We start from the raw sequence: 24,493 nt of genomic DNA on the forward strand, positions 1-24,493 counted from the left end.
AATCAATAGAAACAAGACATTAAAGCTGGTGAAAAAGACTTCTTAGATAACATAAGATTTTTACCTGGTAATTGAAGGAAGTATGGAAGACAGGAACTTAAGAGAAAGAAGGAGAGAATTCAAGGCATAAGAATAGGCAGAGAAAGTGCTCAGAGTTAACAGATGAAATGTCTTGGTTCCAAACCCTACATCATAGATCATATTATGATGAAACGTAGATTGGGAGCATGGGGGGTTGAGAGGATCACAATGCCCTTAAGAATAATAGAGAAGTTTGGAAGAAGGGAAGATTTAGATAAAAGATCATATGTTCCATTTTGAACACACTGAGTTTTAGAAGTCTCAGCCTGAGATGTTGTTAGCTAGGTAGTTGAGATTAGCATTTGTACATAAGTAAATGTGAAAATCATTAGTACAGAGAAGACTATTGAACTGTGAGAACTGATAAGATCACAAAGGGAATGGCTATAGATCAAGAGTTGGAAAACTATGGCTCATGAGAAAATGAGCAGATATGTGAAAATTCATCAGTGGAGACTGAGAAGGTAGGAAGAAGAAGAATCAGGATAGGAGAGTATTAAACAGAAAAAGGGAATGATAAGTGTCAAAAGATACTGAAAGGTCAAGAAGGATGACAACTTAAAAAAAAAGGACATTACATTTAGCATTTAAGAGATTGTTGATAACTTTGGAGATAGTAGTTTCAGTTGCATGATGAAATCAGACTTTGAGGTCTAGAGAGTTAAAAAGAGTTAAAGAAAAGGAAATGGAAGTGATGAGGTCCTTGGTTCTTGGTAGCTAGGTGGGCATTGACAGAAAGACCCCAAATGACTGTAAACATTCTGGAAGCCAAGCTACTCCCTGAGGGTAAACAGGGAGGTAAACTGATACTATTAGATGTTTAACTGTTCCTTTTAATTTTGATTATGTTTTTTGTTATCTCAAGTATGCCATTATTGCTGTAGTCTCCCTTTAAATTTCTAATTAAATTCCTTGTATAGAGCCATTCCCCCATAAAATTAGTGAATCCAACCAGAAGGTGAAATAATAAGTTCTTTTTCTTTCATAAAAGAACTTACAGGTAGTGTAATTCCCAGCCAAAGTACTTTTTTTTTTTTTTTTTTTTTTTTTTTTTTTTTTTTTTTTTAGGAATTTAGCCTGCCTTATTGATGTCTCAGATTCATTAGGAACTTGCCATATCTTAATGACATCTTCCCATAATTGTGAGTTCTGCTAGGATTTCCTAGTTCATGGATTTCCCATTTTGGAACTTAGCACACCACAAAATCTGGGTCTCTTAATTTGGATAAGGTCTAAGCTTTCAAAGTCTTTTGTGATATCATAACCTCAATATACTTTTGGGGTCCAAAACCACCTCTCATCATTGTACACGACAACATCAATATTATTCAATGATCAATTCTGATGAACAGGACTCTTTCCAATAATGAGATGATTGAGGCCAGTTCCAATTGAATGAAACTGATTGGATGAAGTTTTCTCAACACATCACCTCTATTCCCAGGCCTTGAACCCTGGGATGCAGGAAGTTAATAAACTTTCAGGAAGTGACATGACCTCTGGGAAGCAGCAGACAACATTGGTGACCATTGGTCAAAGATGGCTACGTCCTTTTATTCTATCCATTGAAAAGGCTCTGGTTTTTTGCTTTTTAAATCTTGGACAAGCTGGAAGCTGGTCAAGTTCCAGGAGCACATGGAGGGAGCTGGGATGTCTCCCAGGTGTGTCTGGGCCTCTCCCTGCAGGGACTAAATAAATACTTTCTCTTTGTACCAGAAAATGTCTCTGATTACTTAATTTGGGAAAGGGAGGGTCTGGTACCGTCCTACACACAATGATCTTGAATAAAGAGAGCCATCTACACCCAGAGAGAGGACTATGGGAACTGAGTGTGGATCACAATATAAAGTTCTCACTCTTTTTGTGGTTGTTCACTTGCATTTTGTTTTCTTACTCATTTTCTTTCCTTTTCAATCTGATTTTTCTTGTACAAGAGAATTGTATAAATAGTTTACACATATTGGATTTAACATATATCTTAACATATAAGATACATTGGATTGCTTGCTATCGAGGGTAGGGGGTGAGGGAAAAGAGGGGAAAATCTGAAACATCAATGTTGAAAACCTATCTGTGCATATGTTTTGAAAATAAAAAGCTTAAAAACAAAACTAAACTAAACAGAAACAAAACAAACAAACAAACAAACAAAATACTTTGTGAATCCTGAAACTATAGTATATTTTTGGATTCAGCACTTCTGTACTCTTGTACCCCATCATTTGGTGGTCCTGTATAGGGAGAGCCTCCCTAATTAGGATATAGCCAGATTAGAAAAGATTGAAGGGAGGGAGGTCATGATGTAGAACGCAATGTGCTGGAGGAAATGGGATGGAAAAGAATGACTTCGGTACCAGGTATAACTTGGTAAGGAGAATGGCCACATCTTTTTCCTGTGAGACTGGGAGAGAATGATAATGTTGTTGATGATGATGGGAAACATTTGCATAGTATTTTAATATTTACAAAGTGATTTACACTCATTGTCTCATTTGCTTCAAAAATAAAATGTTCTTTGTTCCCAAAATTAGACAAAAGATAAGATTTCTGACAATTTGGTTGCAAAAAAGTAACACTGTGGGTAATTTTTGAAAGTTAAAATTTGGGTTTGTTTTCTCTCTATGCATATTACCATTAGAAAACAAGGAAGGAATTGCGAGATCAGATCTGCAGTCATAAATCAAGCTGGAAATTTTTAACAAAAGCAGTTTGTTTAGTGAGAATGAATGCATCAGTGGTGCTATATACTGACAAAAGACTGTGGTTTTTTTTCCCCCCTCCCTATTCTTTCCCTTCTTTGGACTGAAAGCTGTTGCATAACAATAAAAATAGGACCCTTTGAAGTCCTGAAAGACAGCCCTGCCTAAACTTGATAAGCATATTCAATGCTTTTATCATCTTGACTAGTTTTAAAAATTCAATTGTAATTCAAATGAAAAAAACCTTGCTAAATGGCTGAGCTTTTGCATTCTCCCTCCCCATACCTATACAAACAATTCTATGCTAGGGTTTGTGAAATGCCGTCAGCCTTCTCTTTTATAAGTTACTTTTCTAGGGAAACTAATGTATTCAGGTAAGTGGATGTCCAGAGAGAGAAGAATCCCTGGAAAATATTTCCTTTCTTCCCAGTTCCTAAATGACACCAAGTATGCAACTAGTAGCTATAAATAGTAAAATCAATCAAATAAGGAAATTAATCAAATCAATATTTATTGTAATAGGAGAGACACTAACATTCATAAAGTTTACAAAGTGTTTTCTTTTCAGCAGTTAGTATAAGCATCATTGTCCCCATTTTTCAGGAGAGTAAATCTCCTTTAAGGGAGATTAAATGATTTTCTTCAGATATCATTACTTAAGTCTTAGAGTTAGGACTGTAATTTACATCTTCTGATGTTGTGCCACAGTTGCTTTTTAATGTCCAGACCCAGTTTCCCTAATTGTCCTATTCAGTTATTCTGCCTCTGATTATAACCATTCCCTCTTAATGTTAGGATAAAGGTCTTATATCTTAGACTTTAGGCTGTAATTATTACCTTAATGTTTGATGGGATAAAAGTCTTTATCCATTTATACATCATTAGAATATCTGGGGCCTCTCCAGTACCTGCCTCCATTATGTCATCCTCATCCTAGGTTCCTTTCCCTATTCAGTCATCCCCATCCGGGTACTCCCCCATTATGTCATTGTTCTTGTAATCCTATAAAAGAATCTTGTATCTGACATTCACTGCGGGATTCTTGGAGACAATAGTCTCCCTGGGACCAAACCATGGATCCATTTGGTCTCAGTAAATCTCTCCCATTTAATAAATTATTAAAAAATACTCTCTAATCTCTATCTTGCTCAGTTTCTCCAGCATTACACTGATTCCAACCATCATTTAAATGCTATGTTCCAAGCACTGCAAAGGAAGAGTGAAAAGTTGTTGCCTTCAAAGTACTTACTGAACAGCCATGAAAATAGCAAATATATATTATACATAAAAACATTATCATTTTGTACTGCCTATCCCATATGCCTACGATATATTCCTTTCACACTCACCTTGTTGTTGGAATTCAGAAAGGAGACCCCAAAAGGATGGGGTCACAGACCAGTGTTGTGAGGTCTCTCAAAAGAATTTGCAGGTTTGAACCCATTTCCAAGTCAAGAAGCAAAATTTATTATAATTGTAAGATCAATTGAAACTGGTTAACTTCCAAATAAATTTTGCAAGAAGATAAATTTATAGGAAAAAGATAGAAAAATTATTGATATGCAAATTTTATGGCTTAGAGGTAGAATTGAGGAGTGGTCTTAAAGATGTAGTTGAAGACTGGTTTGGTATGCCCCTATTATCTTAGAAACTTTGTTATTACTGATCAACAGATTGTTATCTGACAGCCAGGATTGTTTGTGACACTACAGCATTTCCAAGGCCAGGTGGCCTTAGGATTAAGGCCAAGTAGCTTTAGGGTTTGCTGCTACATCTCCCCTAGAAGCTTCACTCTGTCATCCTTCAAGTTAGTAATGGTAATTGTGGATGGGGATTAGACCCTAAAAGTATATTGGGGTTTTGAGGGAGTGTCATAAGGTGTCTCAAAAGAATTTGTAGGCTTTAGACAATCTTCAAATCAAGAGGCAAAAATTTTATTATTACATTTGTAAGAGACAAGCATCTTACAAGCATCATGCCCTGAATAAAATTATTATGGCCATCTCCCTTTCTTGCCATTAGGACTAGAAATTAGTTTTACATACCATTGTGACACAATGAAGGATAGAAAAGAAAAACAGTGATCCAGGTGCCCACCAATCTGACTCCATTCTTGTTGAAAACTATCCTGGAATAGAATTGTTATCTTGCCTCCTGCCTAAAAACCTAAGTTATAGTCCTTATCTGTCCAAGAATGGTGCTACTCCCTTGCCTGACAGGAAATGAGCCACAATCCAAGACTGTAAATACTAGGTTAACTTCTCTCTCCCGTCTCTTTCTCTGAAATAAAGACAACAGCTGTAAAATGTTAGACTAATTGCCTTCTCAGCTTCTGTATCCTGGTTGCAAATCCTAATTAGATAAAAACAAAACAAAAACAAAAAAAACACTATATAAGTTCCCTGCATCAGTTCCTTGGGCTAAATGATTTTGAACATAAATTTTATTTGGTTGGCTAGTCTAAACTCTCCACATTCAAAGATTAAAAACCAATCTCTGTCTTGCCTCAGTTTCTCTGGCATTACATTACCAAGACCTCTATAGACCTGCTGATGAAGCCATAAAAGAATTTTATTTTACATTTTTGTAGGAATAGGTGTCTAAGCTAGTAGGCACACTTAAAATCAATAAAACATGCCTTTTTATACCCTATTGCTGAAATGAAAGTCCCTCCCCTGATTCCCCATTGGCTGGGTACTACAGAAGTTATAGCTTATCTGAAGAGCCTAATTTCTCTCTGTGAGTCTCTACTCCTAATTACATATGCCCTTGGTGTTCACTTTATTTGGATATAAATCAGTTCTTCATTGACTGGATTACAACCTATCCTAATTCCTCCTCGTAAAAGTGAGTCCCCATTCCTGATTATATTTCATAGCATGATTCTTATTCTAAATAATGTTTTCTCTCTAGAAGTTTGTAACCTTTGGTTTTCATTTCTTAGGTTTCAGTTTCATTTCTCTAATTTAAGTTTTCTAACTCTGTGGAAACTAAATCCTTATTAAATTCTCAATAAGCCATCGATTGCTGGGTTAAGTTCCAAAGAGGAGTTTTAGCAATCAACAAGAGAAAAGATTCTGCCACTAAGTTCCTTAGTGGAACTCATAGTTAATGAGGGGGAAGATGCCATAAGACAGACTAAGTCCTAATGAACTTCTTACTATAAAGTGGTCAAGTTTCTAATGAACCTGTGAAGTATTGATGAAATTACTCCATTGACTGGCAGGCTAACCCTAAAAGGATTTAGCCATTTATGAAGTTTACCAAGTGGACTAACCCTAAAAGGAGTTAGTGGGAGATTGGGTATAGGTAGGTTCTTTCATAAGAAAGATATAATCTGGAAACAGGGATGTTGACATCATAACTTGGCCTTCTGATTGGATTCAGTAATTTTGGGGTTATGATAATTTTGTTAATGTAAGGAATTTGACAATGGGCAAAAGGTCCCCTTAAATGATAATCCTGTTAGTATTCTTCCCTGTTTGCCTCTGGGAGTAGCTTGGTCTCCTGAATGTAATTCAAGATCTTTCCTGTCAACATCCCTCCCTATGGCCTGCTCAGCAATCAAGGATCTGGGGTCTTTATTCACACTCATCACTAGGATTTTCTACACAGTCCTCTTGATGTTATGCGATTTTGTGGTCCCCTGATTTTAGAGGGGCTTCTGTTCTGGCAATCAATCTGATTCCAAAGTCCTTTGGCTCTCCCCTCCCCTCCTCCCTGCTCTACCTGCCCTAATCTAGGAATGCTATTTTTCTGACAATTTGTCTTATTCTGAATAAACTACTCAATTAATTGGGGACTGTCTGATAGCTTCTGGTCTCAGGATAATCCCATGGACTAAACTCCTAAGAAAATAGTAATAAATTGGTCAATGAGAACCAAATTCCTTCTTACCTATGAGCCATGTATTATTTAGCATATCAATGCTAAAAAGCTGGTTAAATATGTCTCCTTGCTTCTGTTTCTCTGCTGAATTCCCTTACAATTCAGTGTGTTTATAATGGCTTTACAATTATAATAAAACTTTACTCCTTGGCTAAGGAGATGGGTTCAAGCCTGCAAATTCTTTTGAGATACCTTGTGACACCTGGGGTGTCCCCTTTCCCACCTCAACACTCTTAGCATCAAGTGCCTGGCACTGAACCCTAAGATTGCCTTGTATCTTTTTTGTATGTGGTACCACACCCCAATTGAAAAAGGAAGTAAGACTTCTAGAATGAATCAGATTTAAATTAAAAATGAATAAGATCCATCAATTATAGAACAGAAACAAATACAAATCCTTCATTAATTTGGGAGAAATATGTATTAGGATTGGTTGAAAGAGAATGAAAATCACTTCTCAATCCATGCATTTTACATCAAGCTGATTGGAAACTGCAATCTTCTGCAAGAGTATTCTTGTAGTAATACTAGAACCTGGTTAGGTGGTTCAATGAATTGCACTTTGCAGGTAAGGTGAGATTGAGGGTTGAGTTCTGTCTTCTGATTTCTCATCATAGCTGTGTCTCTTGAATAACAGTGGCTGAAATCAGGGACCTGGGCCACATTAGGCACACTGAGGAAAGGCAGCTTCAGGCCTTAACACTAATAGGAAACTATGCCTAAGGGAAACTTTCTAGGAACTCCATGAAGGAAGAAAAGGACTTCCAGTGCTGAAGTAGCAGTGAGTCATTCATTGACTCTTCTATATACATAAATGGAAGACAACTGACAAAAAATGAATTTGTCTCTGGTTTCCTGAATTGCCCAGATCCCTAAATGTAAAGCACAGGCTAGCTCCCTGGAGGGCCTCAAGGTCAGCCAGAGTCAGGATAAATCAAAGTTCTTGGTCTTTAGGGAGAGAAGTGAAGGAGGCAGGTAAGCTGCCACATGGCTTGCCGAAGAAGTATCCTGGAATCTGGATTCTGGAGTCTCCAGCTTTTCTCCTCCTTGTCCTGCAGCCAAGTGACTCTCACGTCTCTCCCTCTGTCCTCCAATCCTTGCCTATGATTCTCAACACCAAACATTCAGCAAGCACCAATGGTGAGGAGAGTCATCACATCACCATTCATCTAAATATGTATATAGAGCCATTGTCTCACAAGGAATAGATAATTAGCTTCAGGTTTTTGGTTGTCTAATTCAAGCATACCTTTTTGGAATTTCAGCCCTCTATACCTAAATTGCTCACCAGACATCATCCCTCCTAGCTTCTGACTATTTTGTAAATATCCTAAACTTTCTCCTTTGAGATTCCTGTTTTCTCTATGGATCTTCAGGAGTTAAGCAAAACAATTTATCTTGTGGAACCATGAAATATTCTATTCCCTTGCACTTATAAAACCTTTCCCTCTCTCCAAATACTTTATAAGAACTCCACACCCACTCCCTTTAACAGCCTTCCTAACACATTCAACTCCATGGAACCCCAGTTGCAACTATTGCCTGGAATAAGATCCTAATTTTTGCTATCCTGGCTGTCTTCTCATTAATTCAGGTTGACACTTAATAAAGGAAAAATCCATGCTTGCATTTGCATGCTAAGTGCTCTAGTCCAGCATATTTCCATATGGGGTTCTTGATGTGAGATTTAAATTAAATACATGAGAATTATTACCCTTTAAGGCTAAGTTTCTCTCAAAAGGTTGAAGGGTAGAAATAAGCATCATCTGTGAACCGGAACTATTGATGTGAGTGAGAGTAACTTAAAATTGCATTATCTTATGTTAGATCCTTAAAGGCTGGCAGGGACTGGTTCATTTTTGTCTTGGTTTCCCCAGATTTTGCTACAAGAAGGTGATATTTGTGTGTGCATGTGCATGTGTATATATATCTGTATTTTTGGTTACAAGATTGATTAAAATGAATTGTATAAACAAAAAGTTTGAAAAGAGTTTAGAGAAAAGAAAGATCTCTGAATATTGTCAGGAAGATTCTGGGAAGGAACAAGAATTTGGTTTTTATCTTGAAGAATGAGTAAAATTTAGGTTGTGGAGAGGCTGTACAAAGATCATGATAGAAAAACTAGTTGCCTATGGTTAGAAAGTGTGGGCAGTAGATCTCTGCAATGGATGAAGTACATGGTGAAGTACAGAAATGATTATCAAAGTAATATTTTAGAAAGATTAAGTTTAGTCTTGGGGATGACTTCAAGGGCCTCCATGTTTCTGGTTCCAGTGTTGTCTTTTTTATTTCTTATTTTTTTTAACATAATGCTTGTTTATTGATGAACTGATAACTAGCATTCTTTTAAATTATCAATAATAACACTTCGAATTCCTTGAATTTACTCTTCTTCATTTTCCTGATGGATAATTTCACTTGTTTACATTGACTTTTTGCTTCCATTTTGCTCCTCATACAGGGACTTGCACAAAATAGCTTTAATAAATATTAATTTAAGAAATGATTAATTGAGTTGAATTTAAAGCAATAAAATGCTGTATCCAATAGCTAGAGACATAGAGAAGGGCGGCAATATATATTAACCCATCCCTATCCTGGTATATAATGATGAGGCCCCGAAAGTTTAGCAACTCTGAAACTCTTTATCTTTTGTTTAGAGAGAAGTTCATTTCCCTGATATAACCACTCATCAACTCATTTAAACATAAATTTGGTTATATAAAATGCAATCATAATAAAACATCACCTTTTGAGTCATCTCCTGAGGCTTCCTTAAGAGTTCTGCATTATGTGGGGTTTCTAAGGGTTGAGTTTTGGGCAACAAGGCTTAATTTATTTTTTTTCAAAGTCAGATATAAGACAAGCTCAGATTTCACAAACCTTAAACTAGAAGTACAAATGAAAGAGGCATCCACAGCTAGTTCAGAAATTTGTAAGTTTTTAATGCTTCCAAAGTGCTAGAATCCCAGGAAGAAATATAGTCTCCTAATCTATTTCTATTCCTTATCCAGGAAGGGCCCTAGATCCTTTACAATCACAAGCATCATTGATCCTCAAGGATCCTGCTTCTTAGTGACTCCAACTGCTAACATTCTTTTCCATCCTAGAACTGTAACTTGGAAATGCCTGTGGGCATTGGAAGTGGTTCTGCATTCAGTGCCAGCACAGGGGGTCTTCTGTAAGCTCCTTAGGACCAGTTTTCTGCTCCTTTGCTTTCTCTGGGATGAGAGTTCTTGAAATTGCTCCTTTTGCCACCACCAAGTCCTATCCCTGGTGTTGCATCCACTTGGACTCTGGGCCATGCTGCTGTTAAAGACCTCTCCTAATCTCCTAAATTGTCTTCAACTAGAAAAATGTCTCACCCCAAACTTTGGTTGACTGCCACTCGAAAATTTGATTTGAGGCATTATTTTAGAGTTGTTTAGAGGCAAATGTTAGGAGAATTGGGTTGTAGTATTTCCTCTACTCTGTCATCTTGGCTCCTCCAATTCATGAATTAGTTTTTGAAGAGTTCTAGGGATTTTAAGAGGTAGAGTTGAAAAAGCATTCCAAGAATAGTGGAGAATATATGACAGCACGTGGCGTTATTGACCACTGTCCTCTTATCTATTCATTCCTTCTGTTTCCTTTGCTAGATGGTTACCCCTAATTATCCCCTAACTGTGGGTAAACTCCAAAGTTCTGCTTTTGACATAGTTTCTTCTGTCTTTGTCTTGTTGGTAACCTCATAATAACCTCATATTTAAGTATCATCCCTGGCCACATGACTTCCAGATTTCTATAGCCATGATTTGAGATATACCCATTTGGGTTACAAATATTTGATTTAATGAAGATTATGGTTTAGAATCCAGTTTTCAGTTTACAAGGTATATTTTCATATTTTTGAGAACCAATTTACATCTTTTTTTTTTTGAAACATAAAACTAAAGTGATGGTTACCACAAACTCATCTTCACAATTGTATTGTTGATGAGTGTTACCTAAATTGTTCTCTCAGGATAACTGGAGCCTACTAGTTAATAATAGCAATAATTTCATGTTCTAGGATAATAAAATAAAGTGCAAAAATGAGTCTCATTATTCTTTATCTTACCTATTCTTTTCATATTTCCATATTTAATGTCAATTTATTCAATGAGTATTATATCATTTGCATAGTTTTTATTGATTTCTGAGTAGATGCTAGACATGGGAAGCACCAAATAACACCAAAGAACAGATTTTACTATTTTTAACAAAGGAAAAGACATTAACATGGGAGATGTCCTTGAATCAGCCATGCATAGTCAAATGATTGATTCATCAGAACTGAGTTAATCATTTGTTAAAAATGAAAGAAAAGATCCCCTAAGGGAGAAACTATGATTTAACCTTGAACTATTTAAACAAGTCATTGAAATTTTTAAAATGGAAAATAAACAACAGAAATTGCATTGATTATAATTTTAACCAGAGTTCTTTATAGAATATCTCTATACACTAACCCTCTTCTACAGATGTTAGAGGGATAAACAGTATGTGTATATTAAAAGTATAATAACTTTGAAGTTAGAAGATCTACCTTTATATCTTATCTCTATTGCTTACTACCGGTGTAGCTTCTGGTAAATCTCTTAATTTCTCATAGTCTCATTTTCTTCATCTGTCAATTGATGGTTTTGGACTTGATGAACTTTAGGACCTTTTCTAATTCTTACTTGATTTTCCTGTTATGACTGAGTTCTCTTCAAAACAGCTAAAATCTTACCTTCTGAAAGAAGTTTTTCTTATTATTATCTATTATCCCAAACCTCCTTCATTCCCCGCTCCACCTTCCACACATACACCTTTTAGATGATATATCTCATGCACAGAACTGTCTGTTTTCTTCCCCATTAGAATAGGAGCTTCTTCAGAGCAAGAAATATGTTTCTGACTTTCTTTGTATCTCCCTCTACTTAGTTCAGTGTCTAGCACACAGTATATGTTTAATAAATATTTGATGATCATAATGAAATTGATATTGAAATACAGTTATCAAAATATATAAAGATTCTGAAATACCAGGTTAAGAACTTCTGACTTAAAATATAGTTTAAAAATAGCTTCCGTAACTGTGATTTCTAATGCCTTTATCCATGTTCCTTTATTGTCAGTCAATGAAAAATGTAAAGTACCTATATAGTCTGGGTTACACTTTTTTATTGTTTGTTTCCTGGGTTTCTAAAGTTAAACAATTCATTACCTAGTTGTCAGTGTACTAGTAATATGATATTCATCTTCATCAACTTTTGAGTAGATAACCACAGTAACCTTGTGAATCTTTTTTTCTCCTTCTCTTCTTCTCCTTTTTCTTTTGGTGAGGCAATTAGGGTTAAGTAGCTTGCCTTGATTAACACAGTTAGTTGAGAGTTTGAGATCGGATTTGAATTCCTCCTGATTCCAGAATTTGTGCTCTATCAAATGTGCCATTTTACTGCTGCTGCAATAATCTTCTAATGTAATTTAAACTTGGGATTCTTAACCTGGGTTTGAACTTTATGAACCCTCAAAATGTTATTTTGATAATTATATTTCAAAATAATTTGTTCTCTTTTTAATTCTAAGTACTTTATTCACTTAAATAGAGACCAAAGGGTCTCTAGGGTTTATTAAAATGTTGAAAGGGACCAAGGCATACAAAAGGTTAAGAATTTCTATTTTTTTCTTTCTGGCTTGTATCCCTTCCAATCCACACCATACTCCAATTATTCTTCCTGTAATATTGCCCTGAATACCTTTAAAAATCTCCAATGCTCTTTAATGGTGTTAAGCCTCTTAGCCTAAGGTACAAGGGTCCTTAACAACTAGCTTTTTCTCATCTCTTCAATTTTTTTTCTTCCAACAGCATTCTGCTCTAGCTAAACTAGACAATTCCCAAACATCCCTCCTGCTATGCCTCTGTCTGCCTCTTGATTTTAAGCCATTCCATCTTCATTGCCTGATCACTCTCTCCTTCCATCAATATATTTTTTTCTTTTGAGGCTTAACCAAAGTCTTATATCTTCTATTTGAACTAGCCCACAAGACCTTGTTTTGTCTGGCTTTTTGTCACCTTTATTTGTCCAGTCCTCTTCCTGGTTAGATTTAAGTCCCTTGAGGGTGGGTTATAAATAGGATATAAAAATATCCTATTTTTTTTTGCATATTTCTTTATGTCTTATACTTTATATTTTAAAGATGAATGTAATAAAGTCCTTTGTGATGCTGGTTTTCTTGGTGAAGATATTGGAGTATTTTGCTATTTCCTTTTCCAGTTCATTTTACAGATAAGGGAACTGAGGTTATAATTACTAAGTACCTGAGACAGACTTGAACCCAGAAGATGAATCTTCCTGACATCAGTGCCACCAAGTTGCTTTATAAGGAAATAGTAACCTTTAAATATTTTTGACTATAAAATTCTTATAAGCAGGAACTTCTTACAAAAACTCCTTATTCTTCTATATTTCCTTCTCTCCACTTTCTACCATAGTGCTCTACACAAAGGATTATTGTAACCTACTCTTTAACCTTGTCTTCAATAGGAAAAACCCTCAATATGGAACCACAGAAGCTTGGTCCAAGATTGATTCATCAACTGGACTACTTTATATGATTGGAAGGAAGTAATTTAGCCTCTCCAGCTTTCTGATTCTCAATCTGTAAAAGCAACAGTTTGTTTTAAGTGATCCCTGAAGGTCCTTTTTAGCTCTGTGATTTTTCCTGATATTCCCCATCCTACATAGTTTAATAATATATAAACTTCAAGTAAATTTTAGGAAAGGCTTCAATGGTCAAAAAATTGACTTGAAATTGGTGTACAGTTATTTTGATCCATCAAGACATTATACCTTGAGTAGTTACCCATACATATCTTCTTGAAGAAGATTTGATTGTGAATAAATTCTCTAGATTGTATGATTATATAGTTTTATGCCTACTAAGAGTAAAAGCTGAACATTAGGTCCAATTTTAACATTAAAAGAAGACCAAAATTGTGTTCCTAAGATTGAAGTCTAAACATTTCATTCTCATGCTCTGTAAGCTTCAGTTGCACTCTATTTTCTTTAGGATTGAATACAAACTACATTATTTTTATTATATATTATTCTGTACTTTTTTGGGATTACAACTAAATTGGCCCTCTTGATGTTTCATTCACATGACACTCCATCTCCCATTTCTGATTTTTGCACATTCCCATATTTGAAATCTATTTCCCCTTCCCCTCTATTTCTTTATTTCCTATTTCCATGAAAGCACATATCAAGAGATATCTCCTATATAAGGCTTTTCTTAAGTCACCTGTCTCCAGCTGCTAGTGCCACCAAAAATTATCTTATATACCTAATTTGTAGGTTTGTATCACATACATGACCAGCTAAGTGGTATAGTGCATGGAGTGCTAGACTTGGAGTCAGGAAGACCCATTTTCATGAGTTCAAATCTAGCCTCAGGTACTTAAAAATTGTGTGATCTTGAGCAAGAAGTCACTTAACTCTGTTTGCTTCAGTTTCCCCATCTATAAGATAAGTTGGAGAAGAAAACAGTATCTTTGCCAAGAAAATCAGAGTCATACACAACTGAAAATGACTGAATAATCATGTCTTATAATATAATAATATGTAGATATTCTTATCATTTCAGTACATATTTTACATGACAGTTTCTAGAATCCCTAAATTAAAAAAACAAAAAAACCCAACTTGAACTTTTTGTTTTTACAATTATTTCTGGAGACACTGGTATAAAGGAATGAATAGAAGGAATTGAATATAGTTAACTCTGATAAAAAGATATCTTAGAGCGGACATTTTAGCATTGGAAGGACAATCATATGGAAAAAGCATTAGAATTGTTCTGCTTGGTCCCAGAGGAGAGAATTAGGAACAATAGGGGGAAGCTGCTGAGAAGTGAAGTTCCACATCAAGAAAAACTGCCTTACACTTAGTGATATCCAGAAGTGGAACTACTTGGACAGTGGCAGGTTCTCCATTTCTGGACATCTTTTATTATGGACTGAGTGATTACATATTAGTGATGATGGACAAGTGATTCTGGACTGGGTTTGACTTTGTCTCTGAGAATTCTTCTAGCTCTAAGATTCAGTGTGAGTGATTCCTACTTCTGACATTTGTGGGACATTGCAAAAGTCACTTTAAATTTGTAAGCTTTAGTTTAGTTTTCTTATTTGTAAAGTAATGGTAATGATAATTATATTACCTATCAAAGAGCTATTGTGAGAAATGTGCCTTCTTTACTCTTCCTGACCCCATTTGAGTTTTTTTAATTGACAAAGATATCAGAATAGTTTGCCATTTCCTTCTCTAATTGTAAACTTCCTCTCTTCCTCCCTCCTTTCCTCCCTCCCCCCTCTCTCTTTCTCTCTCTCTCTCTCCCCAATCTCTCCTTCTGTCTCTGTCTCTATGTGTGTATCTCTGTCTGTGTTTCTCTCTATATCTCTCTATACCTATCTATCATTACATAATTTTCTTTCCTTTGTGTTTGTTTTTAATATTTCATTCAGATTCAGTCATATGATAGAAACTTCACAGTGAAAAATTCTTTCACACAGATCTACAATTTCTCTCTAATGTAAAATCTTAGTTCTCTGGGGGGGCTCTGGGGCTAAAAGATCTATGCATTACCACAGAGCCAGTATTTATCAGAGGCTAGACTAGAATCAGGTTTTTCTAACTCTAAAAACAGCCCTCTCTGCATTATCTCATAATGCCTTATTAGCTATGCCTATAAATAGACTATGTATCTGTATCTACATAGATATGATAATAATTGTAGTAATAAAAGCTGACATTTATGTGGCACTTTTAGGTTTGCAAATCATTTTGCTTACATAATCTCATTATCTCATTTGACCAGCATGTTTTATTTACATAGACAAATAGATATAATTATCTACCTCTCATTTCCCCCCTTTCCTCCTCCCCTGTTCTTTTCCTCTCTCTCCTTCCCTCCCTTCCTATCATTTTCAGGGATTCAGTGTGTGATGTTGCTTTTGAGAATGGAAAAGGGGGGAAAGCTGGGCTCCTGATGAAGCAACAGAAAACAAGATTACTTGTTTAAAGTCAAAATAGTATGCCCCTTGGAAAGACTGTTTTTATTGTCTTGGTTAGGAAATGAGGAAGCATTCTCCTTTCTTAAGGCCCACGATGTTTTGGTTCTATCAGAGATTTTGTTGTTATAATGGTCTCACTGCTGCTGTTGAACTAGAAATAGCAAGTATAAGAAATTACATCACCCTTCTCTGTAACAGAGCCAACTACAGGATTCTAGTCATGTCAAAAGTCCTTGAGACTTTAGTTCAATGTCAGATACCTATGTATATAAGTCTGTACAAATGAATAGTTACACTTTTGTCCTTTACATCCATATGTTCCTTTCAGTTATCTCTTTTCTACTTCCCACCTAAACACCACCTACAAGTTACTGTTTTGTTTTTCTGATACCAAAACTTTTTTTTTTTTTTTTTTTGGCTCTAACTTCATTTCAGTTCATCTTTTATCAACTATCAAAGAGACTTTTCTAAAACACAACTCTAACCATCCCTTCCCTCCAATTTGATGATTCCCTATTGGTTATAGGATCAAATATAAAATCTTCTATCTTTTAAAGCACTTCATTACTGACCCCTTCCTAGAAAGAATATCTTATATCTTGCTCTCCTACATGTACTTTGAAAGACAATAACCTTCTTGCTGCTTTTTGCTCACAGCACTCTTTTATCTGTGAATTTTTATTGGCTGTGCTTTATGCCAGGAATTCTTACCATCCTCACTTCTGCTTCCTGGCTTCCTTAAAGTCTCAGCTAAAATCCTTCTGCAAAAAGCCTTCTTAGAAGAACAATCACTGGAATTTAACATTTCTCATCACAAATGAAATAGGAGAGAACCTTTAATTTAACTCATCTTGGATCCTTTCCCTCCAAATATTCACATTTCACAGGCCATTGTATAATGTGAAATTCTGTTAATCTAGTTGATATAATTCATTTATTTATTTTTAATAATGGGTCTTTTTCTCTCACTCAGGCTTGCAGTTCATGGTCTACTTTTTCTGATTCTTATATTGATCAGCATGATAGGTGTGACCTGCCCCATTTCTGATTTGGGCTGGTTCACCTCTCCATAGAACAGTGAGAGATGTCAAGTACTATGTTAAGCACTGACCATATGCTATACAAAGCATGTGGAACGTGATTGGCTTAGCCCACTTCAACTCTAAATTCCCAAACTCAAGAATTCTGTGAACTTCAGGCTTCCAAGTAGTTGGAATTACAGGCAAATGCCTGTAAAAATCTTCACCAATTTTAGTAAGAGCAGGGTTCTTGATAATTTCAAAACCTGCTAAAATGTTCAGTTCACAAATCTAAGAGTATGGACCTTGTGGAGTATCTATGTTTTGAAGAATGATGTCTTCATTAATTAATTAAGAATTTTCATAAGACTTAGGAGTCATGGATGAAAAACTAGATGATATTTTAGAGGCCATCTCATCTAATCTTTAAATTTTATAAATGAGAAAAATAAAGTTAAAAAAATTAAGAGATTTGTTTAAAGTTACTCAATATATATCAGAGACAAAATCTGAATCCAGATCCAGAATTGAAGTTTTTTCCACTGTAACATTAGAGAATGTTAATATTGTTGGATGTAGTGATAGATCATTTTTTATACTTGTCCTTCTCCCTGCTCTTATTTGGACAAAAAGTGCAGACTACAGAGTGGGAGAATAGCTGAAGTGAAGGAAGGGGAAATATTAGTTGTTTTTCAAATTTTTTTTTGAATTTTTTTGTTTGTTTTATCCTTAGTGCTTAAATGATTCCATTTTTGCCTTTTCAAGTGCTATCCAGCAGTTTGGAATAATATATCCCAGAAAAGAGTTTCTACTTTATTTAAAATTGATTAAAGTTCCTTCCTGGATTCTGCTTTTTTTTTTTTAAATTTTTACATTTTTAAAAATTGTATCATCTATAGATGATGTCCTACTTCTATTAAATTAATACAAATCATCTAGGCCTCATTGTAAATGAAAAACAAATAATGATAAGAGCCCTATGAAATTTTTCAGACTGCCAGGAAAGAGGGAATGACCACTGTTGGTGATGAAATGATGTCCTTTGTTTTGTGATCCATTTGTCAGTTTCAGGAATCTAAGAATTTCTGATGGATAGTAAATGTGGCTAAGTGGATAGAACACTAGGCCTGAAGTCAGGGAAATCATGAGTTCAAGTGTGGCCTTCAGATGTTTGCCTTAATCCACTGGAAAAGGAAATGGCAAACCATTCTATGGTGTTGCCAAGAAAATCCCAGGGACAGAATTGGTGTGATATGGTCCACAAGGTCACAAAGAGTATGAAGTTACTGAATTACTGAACAACAATAAATATAATCACTGTTTGATAACATCATCACTGTTTCCTAGGTGAGGGATTCAGCAGTAGCTGGGCAATGAAGTGCAATCATTACAGAATGTATATTTGTAGCTATGAGAGAGATTATGTAAGATTTAGAGGATAATAAACCTGAAAGATACATTTTGAGGTCTTATGGATAACTTGATTGATGTTAGGCAAAATACCACCTAAACCAGCATTCTAGATAGTTAGAATGATGATAGGTAGATAGATGTTAAAAATAGCAAGTGATTACTCTGTGTCAGCTACTGTGCTAAAGCACTGAGTATGCAAATATAACGAAGTAAAATGGTCTCTACTCTCAAAGTCCTTATATTCTAATAATGAATGACAAAATCCAAAGGAAGGCTAGAAATTAGAGGGATTTGGAATAAGATTTGATGAGGAGGAGATTACATAGTATGAAAATGAGTTATTAGGAAAAAGTGATGTTAGTTGGTTTGTGATAGAAAAGAATTGGAAACAAAATAGATAACCCTTGATTGGGAAATAACTAAGAAAATTGTGGTACATAGATGATATGGATAGCCTGCTATAAGAAATTATGTATGTAATGGGAATATCTACATAAAATGGTGCAGAATGAAAAACCTCCTTAATCCCCCCTCCCCCCCACAAATCAAAAGTAAATCTATTATAAAAATCAAGCATGACCTAATGAAATATGAGAACACTTCCAAACCACTGCTTCATGGAGGTGGGAGGTGTACTGTTCGTTACACATTGTACTTGCTTTCTGACTTTTTAAATATATTAATCAGTTATACTAATTTCTTCTCTAAAAAATGTTATTTGCTATGGCTGGTTCTCTAGGAGCCAGATGGCAAGGATACTGAGGATAACTATGAGGATGTAAGAAACAGAAGATACTAATAAAATTTTATTTGGGAAAAAAAAATGAGCAAACAAAAATGATTCCAGCTTCAACTGTAGATATTTCCTATCTGGGTTAGCGATCCCACTGGGATTATCTATACTGACTCTAAGTGACAGTGGAATGTTTGGTTTGTTACATGGCATAGTACTATTCTGTCCCATTATCATAAAATTCATAAAAGCCTCCCCACTTCCTCTCCTCCATTCCCAGGTCTTACCCTGTAATTCAGAGGGGGCAGAGAAGATACTTGTTAGGGGAATAGGTTGAGGAAATTTTAATTTAGCATTGAGTTTCTTATTGCTCTCTTCAACCTTTTAGAGCCTGAAATGAATTACTTATGCAGATCAAACAGAGATAGGTTTGTGTTCTAAGACTGCATACATTTTGTTTCTATTGTACAGTGAGTCTAGGTGACCCAGGGTCCACTAGACTGGATGGAGGAGTATTTATCGAGGTCAATTAGAGCTTTTGGCATCATCTGGAAAAAACTTTCATTATTTAATTGTAGCACATTCAGGAGCAGGTATGTCAGGGCAACTGCTGAAATAGAGCAGAGAAAATGAAAATTTGAGTGGCATGGTGACCAGAAAATGAATTATTGCTAAATTAGAGATGTTGGCTGAAACAAAAATGGATAGCATAACTAAGAAATTATATACCCTTTTATTTTCTTCTTATTACTGGCTTTGTATTTTTCCCAATATTTTCTAGTCAGGGACACAAAAGGTTCCTGGTTCTTAAAGTTATAACAAGTTGAATTTCAAATTGGCCAAGGCACTTTATTCCAAGACTTCTTTTCACTGAAATTGGAGGAAGAAGATGGTATAGGTTTGTTAATAAAAAAATAAAAAAATAAATAAATTTGCAATTAGGGAGAGGTATATAAATTATAAGCAAAGGCTGAGTTTCCTATGGAGTAGAAAAAGAAACAGATATGTGGGTAAAGAGCATAATACTCTGCTATAGTCCACCCAGGGAAAGAAAGGAGTTTAATAATTCAGACTCATTGCTATATTTTAACCTACTTTGCTCAGTTGAAAGTTGTATGATCTTCCAAAATGAACAGGAATAGAAATTTCAGGTCTATTTTTATTTCATTTAAATGAATACCTTGAAAAGGAAAGTAACCCTTTCTAACTTCTGCCCTGAATGAGTCCAGTTCCACAGTAAACTTGGAACAGTGGTTATATTATGCCAATTATACAGACAATGGGTCTATTTGCATACAGATTTATTTGGGCCCCAGGCTGACTAAGAGCAATCCATTTTAAAAGCATGCTACTATTCACCTCCTGAATATCAGATGCTAGATGATCATGTTACTGCCTAAGTGGCTGTGTTCTTTTGTCATGTGTTCTCTGGAAAGTGGAGTTGTTGCCTACAGCACTCATCAGAATCACTGCTTAAATTTCTCATTCACATTCCCTGAATATTGCTGCTGAGTCTACAGTTTCTATGGACTCCACTGGGGTGGCTCTGACCTTTGGAAAACTAGGCCTATTTATGTGGGGTTTTTTCTTAGTAAATCAATTCTACTCTATTACAATGGGGAATTTTGATTAAATGTCATCATTTGCCTACTGTCTAAGATATAGGTTTTTAACTTGGGTTTTGTGTTCCCCCAAGGAGTCAAGTCTGTGAACTTGAAGGGAAATATCTATAGCTACCTAACTATCTATCTATCTGCATGTATGTACATACCCAATGTACATAATATATACATATATGTATGCATACATACATAATTTACATATACACATAGGCATTATATGTTTGCATGCATGTATATATGTATTTTATACACACACACATATATATAGTCACACACATACATCTCTCAACTCTAACTGAAATTTAGTTTTTTTCTTAATTATTAATTAAAAACAATATAAACATTCTGAGGAGTTCTTAGGTTTCATTAAATTGGTAAAAAGGTCCATGATATTAAAAAGGTTAATAATTCTTCATCTTACATTTAAAACTTATTAGTTTTTCAGAGAGAAAGTATGCTTCAAATATGAAATCACTCTGCTTTGTTTTGTTTTGAACCATATCATTGTTTCCTTTCTGGGATACTATGGAACATTGGAGTAACTAGGATCTTGCCTTGATGATGGCTACAATTTTAAACTTTTAGCCAAAGGAACTATTCTAACATTAATATCTGATATGGATTCTAAAAATCTGTCTTTCCCTGCCTGGAAAATTTGTGGCTAATTATGTACTCTCTGCTGTACTCATAGTCTAGGAAACCAAGTAGCAATAATAAAATTAAGGCAGGGTAGCTATGTGGCACAGTTGACAGAGCATCAGTCCTGAAGTTAGTAGCCCCTGAGTTCAAATTTGGCCTCAGACACATAATACTCCTAGCAGTATGACCCTGGACAAGTCACTTAACCCCAATTGCCTCAGCAAAAAAAAAAAAAAAAAAAAAAAATCAGTATTATTTCATTTTCAGTTCCATATCCTTTCCTTCCCAGCTAAGATCTGGATTTAAAATCTCTGTCACTTTCTGATAGTAAGTCCTCACTAAAATTATCTGACCTCACTGCACTTCAATTTTCTCACCTAAAAAATCAGAAATAAGCTGTTGATAATAATAGCAAATTTTGATATAGCACCTTGGCAGTTTACAAATCTCTTTCCTCAGAAGAGTCTTGTGTAAGAAATGTCAAAATCATTCATATTTTATATGCTTCCATACTTCAAGAATGTGACTTAATTGGTGCTGCTAGATCACAAATCTCTCATAACTTTGTGGGTAGAATTTGTAAGTGCTTGTAGCAAAATAAACAAATAAATAATAATAAAAAGATAGACAAGTTATTCTTGGACATTAGGAAAATAGGCAATATGCACTGTTATTAGGCCTTTTCTCAGAACCTTTTTTAGTTTGAAAGTTACTTCCAACATTAGCTTTCTGCTTTCAAAGCCTTTAAATAAAAAAAGCATTACATGCCACAACAAGATATTGGAAGGAGTACTCCTATTTTGAAGGTTATGAAATGGACAAAAGACTTGCCCCCTGATCCTTGGGTCAAGGGCCTCAGGCTTATAGGAAAATGTTGCTTAAACTAAATTAAGGGAAGTGTTATGTTCAGACTGGGCCCTATCCCCTGGTTCATGAGATCCTAGACCAGTGGTCCTCAAACTTTTTAAATAGGGGCAAGTTCTCTGTCCCTCAGATTGTTGGAGGGCCAATTATAGTAAAATCAAAAGCTCACATTCTGTCTCTGCCCCTCAGCCCATTTGCCATAACCTGGCAGGCCGCATAAACATCCTCAGTGGGCCTCAACTGGCCCAAGGGCTGTAGCTTGAGAACCCCTGCTAGACTTTCTGAGAAGTGTGTGTCTAATAGAGTCAGGACAACATTGCAAAACATGTCAACAGCTTCCACTGTGTGCTCACTCACGTCCGGACACTACCCCATTGTAAATGAGAAACTGTCATGATTTCCGAAATTTGTAACCTCAAGGCTATACCAGGATGTGGCAAACGGGCTTAAAAGTGTACCTTGCTAAAAGTTTGGGGCTGATCTCTACCAGCCTGTCTAGTGGGGTCAGTTGCTGGCCAGCTAATAAATAATGCTTTAAATTGAATAATCTGGTCTGAGCTGTCTGTCTTGTGTCAGTCCATTTCAGTTATTGATAGTCAGAAAGCTTATTTGGTTTGTATTTAGTTCTGCAGCTAATAAGTGTCAGGGCCAGAAGTGGTATCAAGCCTTCTTGCTTCAAATTTTGAGTTACTTTTACTGTACAACACTGTCTTGTTCTAAGGATAAAAGAAAAGAAGTCTATAAATGAATATTTAAAGATAAAAATATTATCTAAATAAGGACTAAAGAAAAGAAGAAAATAGATGAACATTTAAAGGTAATATATTATCTAAAATATATATTTTTATCATATTATTACTTTTAAAAATCTGATTGATATTGGTATCTGTAATTATTCTATTTGTACAGGTTTTTATTTTTTATACCAGGGTTCTTGTTCAGAATACCTTCAAAGGCAATCATCAATAAATTTTTATTATGTTTGTAATAAGTGTTGAGGCAAAGAAAGGCAAAAGACAGTTCCTGCTCTTGAGGAATTCAAAGTCTAATGGAAGAGATGGCACGCAAGAACCTAAGTACAAACAAGCTTTATACATGATAAATTTAAGAGTCAACAGGAAAATTGGGGAAAGAATATTATAGAAAGTAAATTTTTTATTTACTTATTTTTATTGTAGTAATTTTATTTTATATATATTTTTAAATACACATTGTTTGATGAAGCCTGTTGGGAGAGAAAAATCAGAGCATGTGGGGAAATAAAAAAAAAAAAAAAAAAAAAAAAGCAAATATAGCATGTGTCAATTTACATTGTCTCCTTAATAATATATAGAAATGGTGATGATTTGTGTGGGTTTATTTTTATATCCTGCAACTTTGCTTGTTGTGCCACAGTTCTTTTTTAATGGCCTGACCCAGTTTCCCTAATTGTCCTATTTAGTTACTCTGCCTCAGGTTATAACCATTCCCTTTTAATGTTAGCATAAAGGCTTTACATCTTAGACTTAGGCTATACTTATTCCCTCTTAATGTTTGTTAGGATAAAGGTCTTTATCCATTTTAGACATCATTACAATATCCGGAGCCTCTCCAGTACCTCCCTTCATCATGTTATCCTAGGTGCTTCCCCATTAGGTCATCCCCATCCAGGTACCTCCTCTATTATGTCATTGTTCTTATTACCTTATAAAAAATCCTGTATCCCATATTCAGTGCTGGATTCTTTGAGATGATAGTCTCCTTCAGCCCTGGGACCAACCATGGATCCATTTGGTCCCAGTAAATGTCTCTATTTAATAAATTCTGTATTGAATACTCTCTAATCTCTATCTTGCTCAGTTTCTCCTGCATTACATGCTAAAACCGTGAATTGTTTTCAGTAGATTTTTGGATGATTTTTTAGGATTCTCTAAGTATATCATCATATCTTCTACAAAGAGTGATAGTTTTACTTCCTCATTGCCTATTCAAATTCCTTTAATTTTTTTTTTCTTATTGATAAGGCCAACATTTCTAGTGCAATGTTGAATAATAGTGATAATAATTGACATCCTTGTTTCATCCCTGATCTTATTGGGGATGTGTCCAGTTTCTCTCCATTCCAAATAATGTTTGCTGTTGATTTTAGATAGCTAGTGCTTATTATTTTAAGGAAAGCTCCCTTTATCCCTATGCTCTGTAGTTTTTTATTTATTTATTTATTTATTTTAATAGGAATGGGTGCTGTATTTTGTCAAAAACTTCTATTGATTATCATGTGATTTCTATTGGTTTCGCTATGGATATGGTCAATTATGGTAATAGTTTTCCTGATATTGAATCAGCCCTACATTCCTGACATAAATTCCCCCAGGTTATAGTGTATTTTAATCTTGCTGATAAGTTGCTGTAATCTCTTTGCTAATATTTTATTTAAATTTTTTGCATCAATATTAATTAGGGAGATTGGTCTG

The sequence above is a fragment of the Sminthopsis crassicaudata genome, chromosome 2 (assembly GCF_048593235.1).
Source record: "Sminthopsis crassicaudata isolate SCR6 chromosome 2, ASM4859323v1, whole genome shotgun sequence".
In the NCBI taxonomy this organism is placed as follows: Eukaryota; Metazoa; Chordata; class Mammalia; order Dasyuromorphia; family Dasyuridae; genus Sminthopsis; species Sminthopsis crassicaudata.